The 12597-nt window shown below is 48.4% G+C and overlaps 11 pseudogenes; all 11 read right to left on the reverse strand.

Annotated features, from left to right (window-relative positions):
• Window positions 1-5509: 5509 nt before the first annotated feature.
• LOC143999546 (5S ribosomal RNA) lies at window positions 5510-5628 on the reverse strand (annotated as a pseudogene).
• A 100-nt stretch (window positions 5629-5728) lies between these two features.
• LOC143999326 (5S ribosomal RNA) lies at window positions 5729-5847 on the reverse strand (annotated as a pseudogene).
• A 100-nt stretch (window positions 5848-5947) lies between these two features.
• Window positions 5948-6066, reverse strand: LOC143999077 (5S ribosomal RNA; annotated as a pseudogene).
• Window positions 6067-7151: 1085 nt separating this feature from the next.
• LOC144000012 (5S ribosomal RNA) lies at window positions 7152-7270 on the reverse strand (annotated as a pseudogene).
• A 148-nt stretch (window positions 7271-7418) lies between these two features.
• Window positions 7419-7537, reverse strand: LOC143999029 (5S ribosomal RNA; annotated as a pseudogene).
• A 99-nt stretch (window positions 7538-7636) lies between these two features.
• LOC143999106 (5S ribosomal RNA) lies at window positions 7637-7755 on the reverse strand (annotated as a pseudogene).
• A 920-nt stretch (window positions 7756-8675) lies between these two features.
• Window positions 8676-8794, reverse strand: LOC143998935 (5S ribosomal RNA; annotated as a pseudogene).
• A 2621-nt stretch (window positions 8795-11415) lies between these two features.
• On the reverse strand, window positions 11416-11534 carry LOC143998789 (5S ribosomal RNA; annotated as a pseudogene).
• Window positions 11535-11694: 160 nt separating this feature from the next.
• LOC143999031 (5S ribosomal RNA) lies at window positions 11695-11813 on the reverse strand (annotated as a pseudogene).
• Window positions 11814-11912: 99 nt separating this feature from the next.
• Window positions 11913-12031, reverse strand: LOC143998647 (5S ribosomal RNA; annotated as a pseudogene).
• A 103-nt stretch (window positions 12032-12134) lies between these two features.
• LOC143999277 (5S ribosomal RNA) lies at window positions 12135-12253 on the reverse strand (annotated as a pseudogene).
• Window positions 12254-12597: the final 344 nt, after the last annotated feature.

The following is a 12597-nucleotide window of genomic DNA, read 5'->3' on the forward strand; positions in this document are numbered from 1 at the left end:
GAGTCTTGACCTTAGAGGGGGGAGTTGCACTTTGGGGGGTCTGAGTGATACCTAGTGCGCTGTACTGGAAGGGCTTGACATTCCCGCATATGTGTCCCCTCTCCCTGGTTGCGCCCCTCGTCCCCCCTCTGGCCCCCACCTACTCTTTGCCGAGATTGCCTTCTGCAGCTTTCGGGGACACCCTGGATGACTTATTTATTGAGCCTATTGGTGCGAGACACTGCTTCCCTCCAGTTTGACTCTGGACCCCCCTGGAGGATTTACCCCTTACTGTTTTGGCGGTCCCAGCCTCCCTCTGGATGCTCTACACAGCCCCCGATGGTGATGCAGGAGAGACACTAATTGGCGGGCCCCAGAACTGCTGCTCGGGTGAAGTCTCCCGTTGGATGGAGGGATGGTGGCCCCAGCCCCTTGCCTGCCGGATTCTCCATGCACCGACCAGGGCTGCTCCTCTTTCATCTTCATGTGGTGACCATGGAGGGGAGGAGTTGAAACTTATGGGGTCAGGGTGGTTGCTGGTGTGAGCACGCTAAAGGACTTGACCTTTCCGCATGTTTGTCCCCTCTCCTTTGCTGCCCCTCCTTCCCTCCCCCCTTCCCTCCCTTACCTCCTTCCCTTCCCTCCCCCCTTCCCTCCCCCCTTTCACTCCCCCTTTCCCCCCTTACCCCCCTCTTTTCCCCCCTTCCCTCCCCCTTTTCCCCCGGGGCGTGGATGGAGGAGAGGGGGTAAGAAGAGGACAATCTGCCAAAGAGAGAAATACATTTGTTCGGGGGCTGCATGTACTTTTGGGGTATGGGACGGGGGGTGGTGGATCCCATTCTGTGATGCCTTTTCTGTTGTGACGGGCTCCCTCGTGCATGCCTACATTTAGGGCGAGCTGAGGAGACCCCTCAGTGCTGACAGTTCTATGCTCTACCTCTGTTTTAATTATACTATTGTTTTTTGGTTCTATGATGTTACTGATTGTCTTTTATTTGCATACCGGTATCAGACGTGACATTTACCACTGCCGGGACTGGGGAGACTGGGATCCGGGGGCTCCCTCTCCGACCTGTCTACCCACCAACCCAAGTAGGACGGCGCTTTAAACCCAGTGTACATCTGGTAAACGCTATAGCATAATTGTGCTGTTTTAGTATACAATTCCTGTACTGTTGAGTGCGGACAACCCTTAATTTCCCTCTCCCCCTGGGGTTGAGGTGCCCGGCCTCTTTTTCCCCTTACCTTTCCTTCCATTTGCCCTTCCTTTTTCCCCCTTAGTTCCCTCCATCCATTACCTACCCAATACCTACCTTGGTTCAACTTTCTTTGCTTTTCTCGGACGTCCCCCTTCCCCTCCCCGAGGAGCGATGGCAGACTCAGTCAAGGTCACCTCTCTAAACGTTAAGGGACTGAACTCCTCTGAAAAACGGTGGATCCTCCTGTGAGAACTGAAGACTTCCTGTACTGATGTGGCCTTTATACAAGAAACACATTTTAAAAATACTAGCCTCCCCTTTCTACGGTCAAGATCCTTCGCTAAGGTCTACCACTCTACTAACCCCTCCTCTAAGACCAAGGGAATCTCCATTCTGATCTCTAGCAGGCTCCCCTCGGTTCTCCAGGATTCTCTGGTGGACCCTGGGGGCCGATATCTTTTTCTTAGGGGCCACATTGGAGAGCTCCTTTTTACATTTGCCACTGTGTACACTCCCAATGATCACCAAGACACATTCCTCAGAACTACCCTGCACAGATGATGTGACTTTCGGGAGGGCCAGTTGATATTAGGTGGGGACTTTAATGTCCCCTTTCGCCATCGGTTGACACTTCTGCCTCTTGCTCCTCGCTCCTCATTTACTCTAGAAAGCGGATTACTAAGTGCTTACTGAATGACCAATTAGTTGATATCTGGTGTCTGCAACACTCCGGGGAAAGGGACTACTCTTTTTGCTCTTCCCCTCACAAATCATACTTGAGGATAGACTTCTTCTTGATTCCACATGACCAACTGCACTTGGTGAGCTCTTCCTCCATCGGCCATATTACTTGGTCTGACCACGCTCCTGTAGCCCTTACCTACACCCTCTCTAGGAACCCCTCACCTAGGACTCTATTCTGGCACCTTAATGAGAGCCTCCTCCAGATACCGGAAGTTTTAGCAGATGTGACCAGGGAATTGGACCTTTATTTCCAAGAAAACTAAACGCAGGACTGCGACCCGGGGATAATTTGGGAGGCTCACAAGTCAGTACTCCGCAGGGTACTTATCAGGCACGGGGCACGCATCAAACGAACACGGAAGGAACAAATTGCTAATCTGTTTTGTGAACTTGCCTCTGTGGAAGCGAAACATAAACATGCCCCCTCACGGACCTTAGAGATTGAATTGGGGACACTCCGTACCCAGATTACTGACCTACTCCATTATAAAGCGAAAGCAGTACTCCAGTTTTGTCGTAAACTGATGTAGGAATCAGGGGACAAATGCGGAAAAATCTTTGCCAGGTCAGTAAAAGGAGTGGAAATCTGCCTCTTACATACAACAGTTGATAGATGAGAATGGCCAGAGGGGCTCTACCCCAACCCAAATAGCCAAAGTCTTTGAAAAATGCTACTCTGATCTCTACAACCTGCCCGATTCAGGGTCCGGACAGGACAATATAGACAGATATGTAACCGGTTCTGGTCTACCAACCCGATCACACTGGAAGAAGTCCAGATGGCCGTGGGACCTCCGAAGGTGGGTAAGGCTCCGGGCCCTGACGGATATACCGCACAATACTATAAGACCTTCCTCCCTATTCTCGGCCCGCGCTTGGTGAATTTATTGAATACTCTGAGCTTGAATGGGGATTTTCCTGAGCATACCCTTAGAGCCCACATCTCGTTGATACCTAAGGAGGGCAAAGACCCGGGCCTATGTGGGAGCTACAGACCCATTTCCCTCCTAAATTCGGTCCTAAAACGATTCTCTAAAATCCTCGCCACGTGATTGGCACAGCACTTGCAGTCCCTTATACATATTGACCAGTTAGGTTTTATTCCCACCAGGGAAGATAGGGACAACACCATTAAGGTGCTTACCCTGGTCCATAAAGCAAAGTCATCTGGGACCCCTTGTCTTTTCGTGAGTACTGATGCCGAGAAGGCTTTTGATCGGGTCAAATGGACATTCATGTTCTCGGTCCTTCGCCATATAGGTCTGAGTGAACGGATGTTGGCATGGATAAGTAAGATATACTCACGCCCTTCAGCTCAACTCAAAGCGAATGGGGTGCTCTCATCTCCCCTTGACATCGGGAATGGGACCAGACAGGGTTGCCCCCTGTCGCCCCAGTTATTCGCACTGTCATTGGAACCCTTTCTCTCCACAATTCGACAAAACTCAGACATAACGCGACTCCAAATCGGTACTATTGACATCTGCCTACGTAGATGACATGCTGTTCTCGTTGACGAATCCCAGAGTTTCCTTGCCAAATCTCCTTCGGGAATTCCAGATATACGGGATACTTCTTGAAATCAGAGGCCATGGGGGTCGAAGTCCGCCCGCAAACGTTACTAGACTTGTAGTCCAATTTTCGATTTAAATGGACCCATACAGCCCTTAAGTACTTAGGTACTTACATTCCACAGGACAACGCGCATACGTTTATGTTGAACTTCCCCCCACCCCTTGTCACTAAGATCCGCAGTTTGCTTCACGGGTGGCATTCTGGCCTCCATTCCTGGTTCAGGAGATGCAATCTCATTAAAATGAACATACTCCCTAAATTTACCTATCTTTTCCAAGCTCTCCCGATCCAGATTCCAGTCCCGTTTTTTAAGCAAGCTCAATCCCTGCTCACTCAATTTAACTGGGCCCACAAAAATCCCAGACTTAAGTGGTCACAGCTGACATTGTCTAAACAACAGGGAGGGTTGGTTCTCCCTGACTTGCGATGCTACTACCTGGCCTCCCATCTGGGACGTGTATTGGACTGGAATGGAAACAAACTTTCTAAGCTCTGGGTGCTACTAGGACAATCTCACTCCCAAATTCCGCTAAGAAGCACCATGTGGTGCTATAAGGATTTACCCACAGAATTGACGTCATATTCCACTATAGGGGCTTCATTGAAAGTCAGTCACCTGATCGCTACCCAAAACACACTCACGTCTTTGACTTCCCCCCTATTCCCTATACGTGGCCATCCGAACTTGGAACCGGGGACCCACTTAGAAATTCCAACCTAGACCATGCGTCTAAATTCGTCATTGATGGAAAATGACCTTCTTTCTCAACCCTAACAGATCCGACAGGGCTTTTCCAAATGCCTTTTTGGAGAGCGGCGCAACAACATCATTTTTTCCATTCCATCCCCAATACTCAAACTTTCGCACGCCCTCAGACGGAGTTTGAGGCTCTATGCAGGAGCGAAGGCCCTTTGGTCCACATTCTCTCTCAAACAGATCACCCACACTTAACCTGCCTGTCCAACTGGGAAAAGGACCTTAATTGCTCGTTTTCCCCAGCACAGAGACAACGCATTATCACTTTGGCTCTCAAAACCTCGCTGTGCACGAAGATACAGGAGACAAATTTTAAACTTCTCACCAGGTGGTATTTGACACCATCAAAGCTGCATAAATAATTCCCCTCTTCCTCGAACATATGCTGGAGGTGTGGAGAAGAAGAGGGCACGTTGATCCACATTTTTTGGTCCTGCCCCAGCTTGGTGGACTTCTGGACAGAGATCCGATGCATAACACAAAAATTCACAGACTTCTCCATCCCGGAAGAGGCTGCATTCTTTCTCTTGCACCATTGACAGATTGGGAATCTATTGGGAATTTATTTTTTTGTACTTCTTAATGGGATTAAGAAGTACAAAAAAATAAATTTTACGGCATGTGATAAATGTGGCGAAATCCTGCATCCCTCTCTATTGGAAAAAATGTTCCCCCCCTTTCATTACTCACTGGCTTAGGAAAATAGAGGACATTAAAAAAAATGGAGGACTTGATCCTCACATCACAAGGTAAACAAGAATTTTTTAAACAAACCTGGGACATCTGGAATACCTTTATATTCTCGCTGGAAGGATGTCGCCTGCTATCACCTTAATGCTCTGAGCTTTCCTTGACTGGCCCCTTGGACAGTGGCTGCCATTGTGTCTCGTCCCCTCTTCTCCTTTCCTGATCTTTCACCCCTTCTCTTTTCTGCCTTCCTCCCCTATCTCTCACCCCCTCCACCCACTCTCTCTTTTGGAAAAAGTGGAAAATTGGGAATGACGGCCCCACCCCCCCCCCCTCTGGATGGATTATGCCGGAGGGACCTGGGGTTTGTGTGACCCTGGATCTTGGTACAGTACTTTATCCGTGCCTTGAATCATTATGATTGATGGAAGGCAGACTCACAGTTGCGAATATACCTGTATCAAGTATTGTTCAGCTGCTTTTTGCTCTGTATTTCTCTGTTGCATTATGTACTCGGGGGACCGTCTTCCCCTGTTTGGAGAAAAAATTATATTTGAAAAAAAAAAGAAGCCTACGACACCTGGTATTCCCAGGCGGTCTGCCATCCAGGCATTAACCAGGCCCGACCCTGCTTAGCCTCCAAGATCAGACGAGATGGAACACATTCAGGGGGATGTGGCCGTAGCCAATAACTTCAGGCACTCTCAACTCTCTTGACAAACGCCAAGATGGTCACCTTGGGAAAGAAACAAAAAAAAAACAAGTCAACACCAACAACATAAAAAGAAGTCTACAGCACCTAGTATTCCCAGGTGGTCTCTCATCCAGGTATTAACAAGGCCCGACCCTGTTTAGTCTCTGAGATCAGACGAGATCTGGTGCTTTCAGGGTTATGTGGCCATAGGCAAGCTCTTCAGGCACTCTCAACCCTCTTGACAAACACCAAGATGGTCACCTTGGTAAACAAACAAAACAAAAACAAGTCAACGCCAACAACATAAAAAGAAGCCTACAGCACCTAGTATTCCCAGGTTGTCTCCAATCCAGGTACTAGCAAGGCCCAACCCTGTTTAGCCTCTGAGATCAGAGGAGATCGGGCGCTTTCAGGGTTATTTGCCCATATGCAATCTCTTTGGGCACTCTCAACCCTCTTGACAAATGCCAAGATAGTCACCTTGAGATACAAGCGAAAAAAGACAGGTCAATGTCAACAACATAAAAAGAAGAATACGGCACCTGGTATTCCAACGCCATCTCCCATCCAGGTACTAACTAGGCCCAACCCTTCTTAGCCTCAGAGATAAGAAGAGCTAGGGCTTTTTCAGGGTGATGCTGCTGTAAGCGATCTCTTTGGGCACTCTCAACCCTCTTGACAAATGCCAAGATGGTCACCTTGGGAAACAAGCGGAAAAAAACAAACGAATCAACGCCAACAACATAAAAAGAAGCCTACAATAACTGGTATTCCCAGGTGGTCTCCCATCCAGGTACTAACCAGGCCTGACTATTCTTAGCCTCCAAGATCAGACAAGATTGGGTGCTTTCAGAGTGATGTGGCCAACAACATAAAAAGAAGCCTACAGCACCTAGTATTCCCAGGCGGTCTCCCATCCAGGTATTAACAAGGCACGACCCTTTCTAGCCTCTGAGATCAGAGGAGATTGGGTGCTTTCAGGGTGATGTGCCCATAGGCAATCTCTTTGGGCACTCTCATCCCTCTTGAAAAATGCCAAGATAGTCACCCTGGGAAACAAGCGAAAAAAAACAGGTCAACGCCAACAACATGAAAAGAAGAATACGGCACCTGGTATTCCAAGGCCATCTCCCATTCAAGTACTAACTAGGCCCAACCCTTCTTAGCCTCCGAGATCAGAAGAGATAGGGTGCTTTCAGGGTGATGCTGCTGTAAGCGATCTCTTTAAGCACTCTCTACCCTCTTGACAAATGCCAAGATGATCACTTTGGGAAACAAGCGAAAAAAAACAGGTCAACACCAACAACATAAAAAGAAGCCTGCGGCATCTGGAAAACCCAGGCGGTCTCCCATCCAGGTACAAACCAGGCCCAACCCTGCTTAGCCTCTGAGACCAGACGAGATTGGGTGCTTTAAGGGTGTTGTGGCCGTAGGCAATTTCTTTGTGCACTCTCAACCCTCTTGACAAATGGAAAAAAGGGAAAAAACACAGGTCAACGCCGACAACATAATGAGAAGCCTACGGCACCTGGTATTCCCAGGCTGTCTCCCGTCCAGGTACTAACCAGGCCCATCGCTGCTTAGCCTCCAAGATCAGATGAGATTGGGCTCTCTCAGGGTGATTTGGCCGTAGGCACTCTCTTTGGGCACTCTGAAGCCTCTTGACAAAGGCCAAAATGCTCACCTTGGGAAAAAAGCTAAAAAAAACAGGTCAAAGCCAACAACATAAAAAGAAGTCTACGGCATCCGGTATTCCCAATCAAGACACTAACCAGGCCAGATCCTTCTATGGCACCTGGTCTTCCCAGGCAGTCTCCCATCCAGGTACTAACCAGGCCTGACACTGCTTAGCCTCTGAAATCAGACGAGATCGGGTGCTTTCAGGGTGATGTGGCCGTAAGCATTCTCTTCAAGACACGCCCAACCCTCTTGACAAACGCCAAGATGGTCGCCTTCAGAAACAAGCGAAAAAAACAGGTCAAAGCCAACAACATAAAAAGAAGCCTATGGCACCTGGTATTCCCAGGCGGTCTCCCATCCAGCTACTAACCAGGCCTGACACTGTTTAGCCTCCGAGATCAGACGAGATTGGACGCTTTCAGGGTGATGGGGCCGTAGGAGATCTCTTCGGGCACTCTCAACCCTCTTGACAAATGCCAAGATGGTCACCTTGGGAAACAAGTGAAAAAAAAAAAACAGGTCAAGGTCAATAACATAAAAAGAAGCATACGGCACCTGTTATTCCCAGACGTTCTCCTATCCTGGTATTAACCAGGCCCAACACGGCTTAGCCTCCGAGATCAGACAAGATCGGGTGTTTTCAGGGTGATGGGGCCGTAGGTGATCTCTTTAGGCACTCTCGACCCTCTTTTTAAAAGCCAAGATGGTCACCTTGGGAAACAAGCGAAAATAAACAGGTCAACACCAACCACATAAAAAGAAGCCTACGGCACCTGGTATTCACAGATGGTCTCCCATACAGGTATTAACCAGGCCGTACACTGCTAGGCCTCTGAGATCAGATGAGATTGTGCGCTTTCAGGGTGATGTGGCCATAGGTGTTCTATTCAGACACTCTCAACCCTCTTGACAAATGCCAAGATGGTCATCTTGGGAAAAAAGTGAAAAAAAAACAGGTCAACGCCAACAACATAGACCCTGGCGGTCTCCCATCTGACCCTGACCCTGACCCTGCTTAGCCTCTGAGATCGGGCGCTTTCAGGGTGATGTGGCCTTAGGCGAATGCTTCGGGACATACTCAAAACTCTTGACAGATGCTAAAATGGTCACCTTGGGAAACAAGCGAAAAAAAAACAGGTCAAAGCCAACAATATAAAAAGATTCCTACGGCACCTGTAATTAGGTACTATCCAGACCGGACCCTGCTTAGCCTCCGAGATCAGATGAGATCGGGCGCTTTCAGGGTGATGTGGCCGTAGGAGATTTCTTCGGGCTCTCTCAGCCCTCTTGACAAATGCCAAGATGGTCACCTTGGGAAACAAGCGGAAAAAAAAATGTCAACGCCAACAGCATAAAAAGAAGCCTACGGCACCTGGTATTCCCAGTCGGTCTCCCATCCAGTTACTAATCAGGCCCGACAATGCTTAACCTGTGAGATCAGACAAGATCGGGCACTTTCAGGGTGATTTGGCCGTAGGCACTTTCTTTGGGCACTCTCACCCTCTTGACAAACGCCAAGATGGTCATCTTGGGAAACAAGTGAAAAAAAACAGGTCAACGCCAACAACATAAAAAATAGAATTTTTATATACAGCTTACCTGTAAAATCCTTTTCTTGAGAGTACATCACGGGACACAGGAGCTTCATTACATAGTGGGTTATATAGGCACCTCTGGTGATTGGACACTGGTTAACCCCCAATTAAGGAGAATTCCTCCCCTATATTACCCCTCCCATATGGGAGGCACCTCAGTTTTGTAGCAAAGCAATAGGAAACCACGTAAAACCCAAGAGGGGTGGGAGCCCTGTGTCCCGTGATGTACTCTCAAGAAAAGGATTTTACAGGTAAGCTGTGTATAAAAATCCTATTTTCTTGATCATACATCAGGGGACACAGGAGCTTCATTACATAGTGGGATGTCCCAAAGCAATGCTCAGATTGAGGGGAGGGAGACACAGATCATAATATATAGACCGCCAAGGACCGGAGGACCTAAACTGCAGCCTGCAGTACACTGCGCCCAAAGGCGATATCCTCTTGCCCTCTGACATCCACCTGATAGAATCTGGTGAATATGTGGACTGATGACCAAGTTGCAGCCTTACAGATCTGAGCCAGGGAGGCCTGGTGATGCACTGCCCAAGAAGCACTTACAGCCCTAGTTGAGTGTGCTTTTACTTGAAAAGGAGGGATCTTCCCTTTAACACTATAGGCCTGAGAAATAATCTGTCTAATCCACCATGAGAGAGTGGATTTTGATGCCACCTGACCCTTCCTAGGGCCTTCCGGCAAAATAAATAAGCAATCAGTTTTCCTTATCTGTGCAGTTGCCTGAAGATAAATACTGATTGCCCTTACCACATCCAAAGTGTGCAAAGATTCTTCTTCTGCAGACTGTGGGTCCAGAAAAAAGGATGGTAGGCTTACATCTTGATTCAAATGGAATCCTGAAACCACCTTAGGCAGAAAGGACCTGTTGGGACGCATTACCACCAGGTCCTTATGAATAATTAGATACGGTTCTTTACTGGAGAGAGCTGCTAGTTCTGACACTCTTCTAGCCGTGGATATGGCTACCAAGAAAACCAATTTTTTAGTCAAAAGAACTAACGAAGCCTGATGCAAAGGTTCAAAAGGTTGCCCCTGCAAAGCTGAGAGAACCAAATTCAGATCCCATGGGCATACCGGAGGTTTGACTGGCGGCCTTATCCGCATAGCCCCCTGGATGAAAGCCCGCACCAGGGAATGTGATGCAAGTGGTTTCTGAAAAAACACTGACAAGGCCGAAATATGCACCTTGATAGTGCTTATGGCCAAATTCATTTCTAGGCCTGACTGGAGGAAGGCCAAGATCCTGCTAATGACATACTTTCTAGGATGACATTCCCTGAGTTCACAACAGGAAACATATGCCCTCCAGATTTTGTAGTAAATAAGCCTGGAGGCCGGCTTTCTGGCATTGACCAGAGTAGAAAGGACTGGCCCCGAAAGCCCACGGTCTCTCAGAATGTGGGTCTCAGCAGCCAAACCGTCAAATTCAGACTGTGTAAAAGCAGCATGGTAAATTGGACCCTGTGAGAGCAGATCTGGCCGGAGAGGGAGGATCCATGGCCTGCCTACTGCCAACTTCTAAGATTGCCCGTAGGCAATCCCTTCAGGCACTTTCAACCCTCTTGACAAACGCCAAGATGGTCACCTTGGGAATCAAGCAACAACTTAAAAAAAAAGCCTATGGCATTGAGAAATCCCAGGCGGTCTCCCATCCAGGTACTAACCAGGTCCCAACCCTGCTTAGCCTCTGAGATCAAATGAGATTGGGCTCCTTCAGGGTGATGCAGCCATAGTAGATTTTTTTCAGGCACGCTCAACCCTCTTGACAAACGCCAAGATGGTCACCTTGGGAAGCAAACAAAAAATCAAGTCAACGCCAACAACATAAAAAGAAGCCTACAGCACCTAGTATTCCCAGGCGGTCTCCCATCCAGGTATTAACAAGGCACGACCCTTTCTAGCCTCTGAGATCAGAGGAGATTGGGTGCTTTCAGGGTGATGTGCCCATAGGCAATCTCTTTGGGCACTCTCATCCCTCTTGAAAAATGCCAAGATAGTCACCCTGGGAAACAAGCGAAAAAAAACAGGTCAACGCCAACAACATGAAAAGAAGAATACGGCACCTGGTATTCCAAGGCCGTCTCCCATTCAAGTACTAACTAGGCCCAACCCTTCTTAGCCTCCGAGATCAGAAGAGATAGGGTGCTTTCAGGGTGATGCTGCTGTAAGCGATCTCTTTAAGCACTCTCTACCCTCTTGACAAATGCCAAGATGATCACTTTGGGAAACAAGCGAAAAAAAACAGGTCAACACCAACAACATAAAAAGAAGCCTGCGGCATCTGGAAAACCCAGGCGGTCTCCCATCCAGGTACAAACCAGGCCCAACCCTGCTTAGCCTCTGAGACCAGACGAGATTGGGTGCTTTAAGGGTGTTGTGGCCGTAGGCAATTTCTTTGTGCACTCTCAACCCTCTTGACAAATGGCAAGATGGTCACCTTGGGAAAAAAGGGAAAAAACACAGGTCAACGCCGACAACATAATGAGAAGCCTACGGCACCTGGTATTCCCAGGCTGTCTCCCGTCCAGGTACTAACCAGGCCCATCGCTGCTTAGCCTCCGAGATCAGATGAGATTGGGCTCTCTCAGGGTGATTTGGCTGTAGGCACTCTCTTTGGGCACTCTGAAGCCTCTTGACAAAGGCCAAGATGCTCACCTTGGGAAAAAAGCTAAAAAAAACAGGTCAAAGCCAACAACATAAAAAGAAGTCTACGGCATCCGGTATTCCCAGGCGATCTCCCAATCAAGACACTAACCAGGCCAGATCCTTCTATGGCACCTGGTCTTCCCAGGCAGTCTCCCATCCAGGTACTAACCAGGCCTGACACTGCTTAGCCTCTGAAATCAGACGAGATCGGGTGCTTTCAGGGTGATGTGGCCGTAAGCATTCTCTTCAAGACACGCCCAACCCTCTTGACAAACGCCAAGATGGTCGCCTTCAGAAACAAGCGAAAAAAACAGGTCAAAGCCAACAACATAAAAAGAAGCCTATGGCACCTGGTATTCCCAGGCGGTCTCCCATCCAGGTACTAACCAGGCCTGACACTGTTTAGCCTCCGAGATCAGACGAGATTGGACGCTTTCAGGGTGATGGGGCCGTAGGTGATCTCTTCAGGCACTCTCAACCCTCTTGACAAATGCCAAGATGGTCACCTTGGGAAACAAGTGAAAAAAAAAAAACAGGTCAAGGTCAATAACATAAAAAGAAGCCTACGGCACCTGTTATTCCCAGACGTTCTCCTATCCTGGTATTAACCAGGCCCAACACGGCTTAGCCTCCGAGATCAGACAAGATCGGGTGTTTTCAGGGTGATGGGGCCGTAGGTGATCTCTTTAGGCACTCTCGACCCTCTTTTTAAAAGCCAAGATGGTCACCTTGGGAAACAAGCGAAAATAAACAGGTCAACACCAACAACATAAAAAGAAGCCTACGGCACCTGGTATTCACAGATGGTCTCCCATACAGGTATTAACCAGGCCGTACACTGCTAGGCCTCTGAGATCAGATGAGATTGTGCGCTTTCAGGGTGATGTGGCCATAGGTGTTCTATTCAGACACTCTCAACCCTCTTGACAAATGCCAAGATGGTCATCTTGGGAAAAAAGTGAAAAAAAAACAGGTCAACGCCAACAACATAGACCCTGGCGGTCTCCCATCTGACCCTGACCC

This window comes from Lithobates pipiens, unplaced genomic scaffold, assembly GCF_037356315.1.
Source record: "Lithobates pipiens isolate NorthernLeopardFrog02 unplaced genomic scaffold, aLitPip1_a1.2 Scaffold_19, whole genome shotgun sequence".
Classification (NCBI taxonomy): domain Eukaryota; kingdom Metazoa; phylum Chordata; class Amphibia; order Anura; family Ranidae; genus Lithobates; species Lithobates pipiens.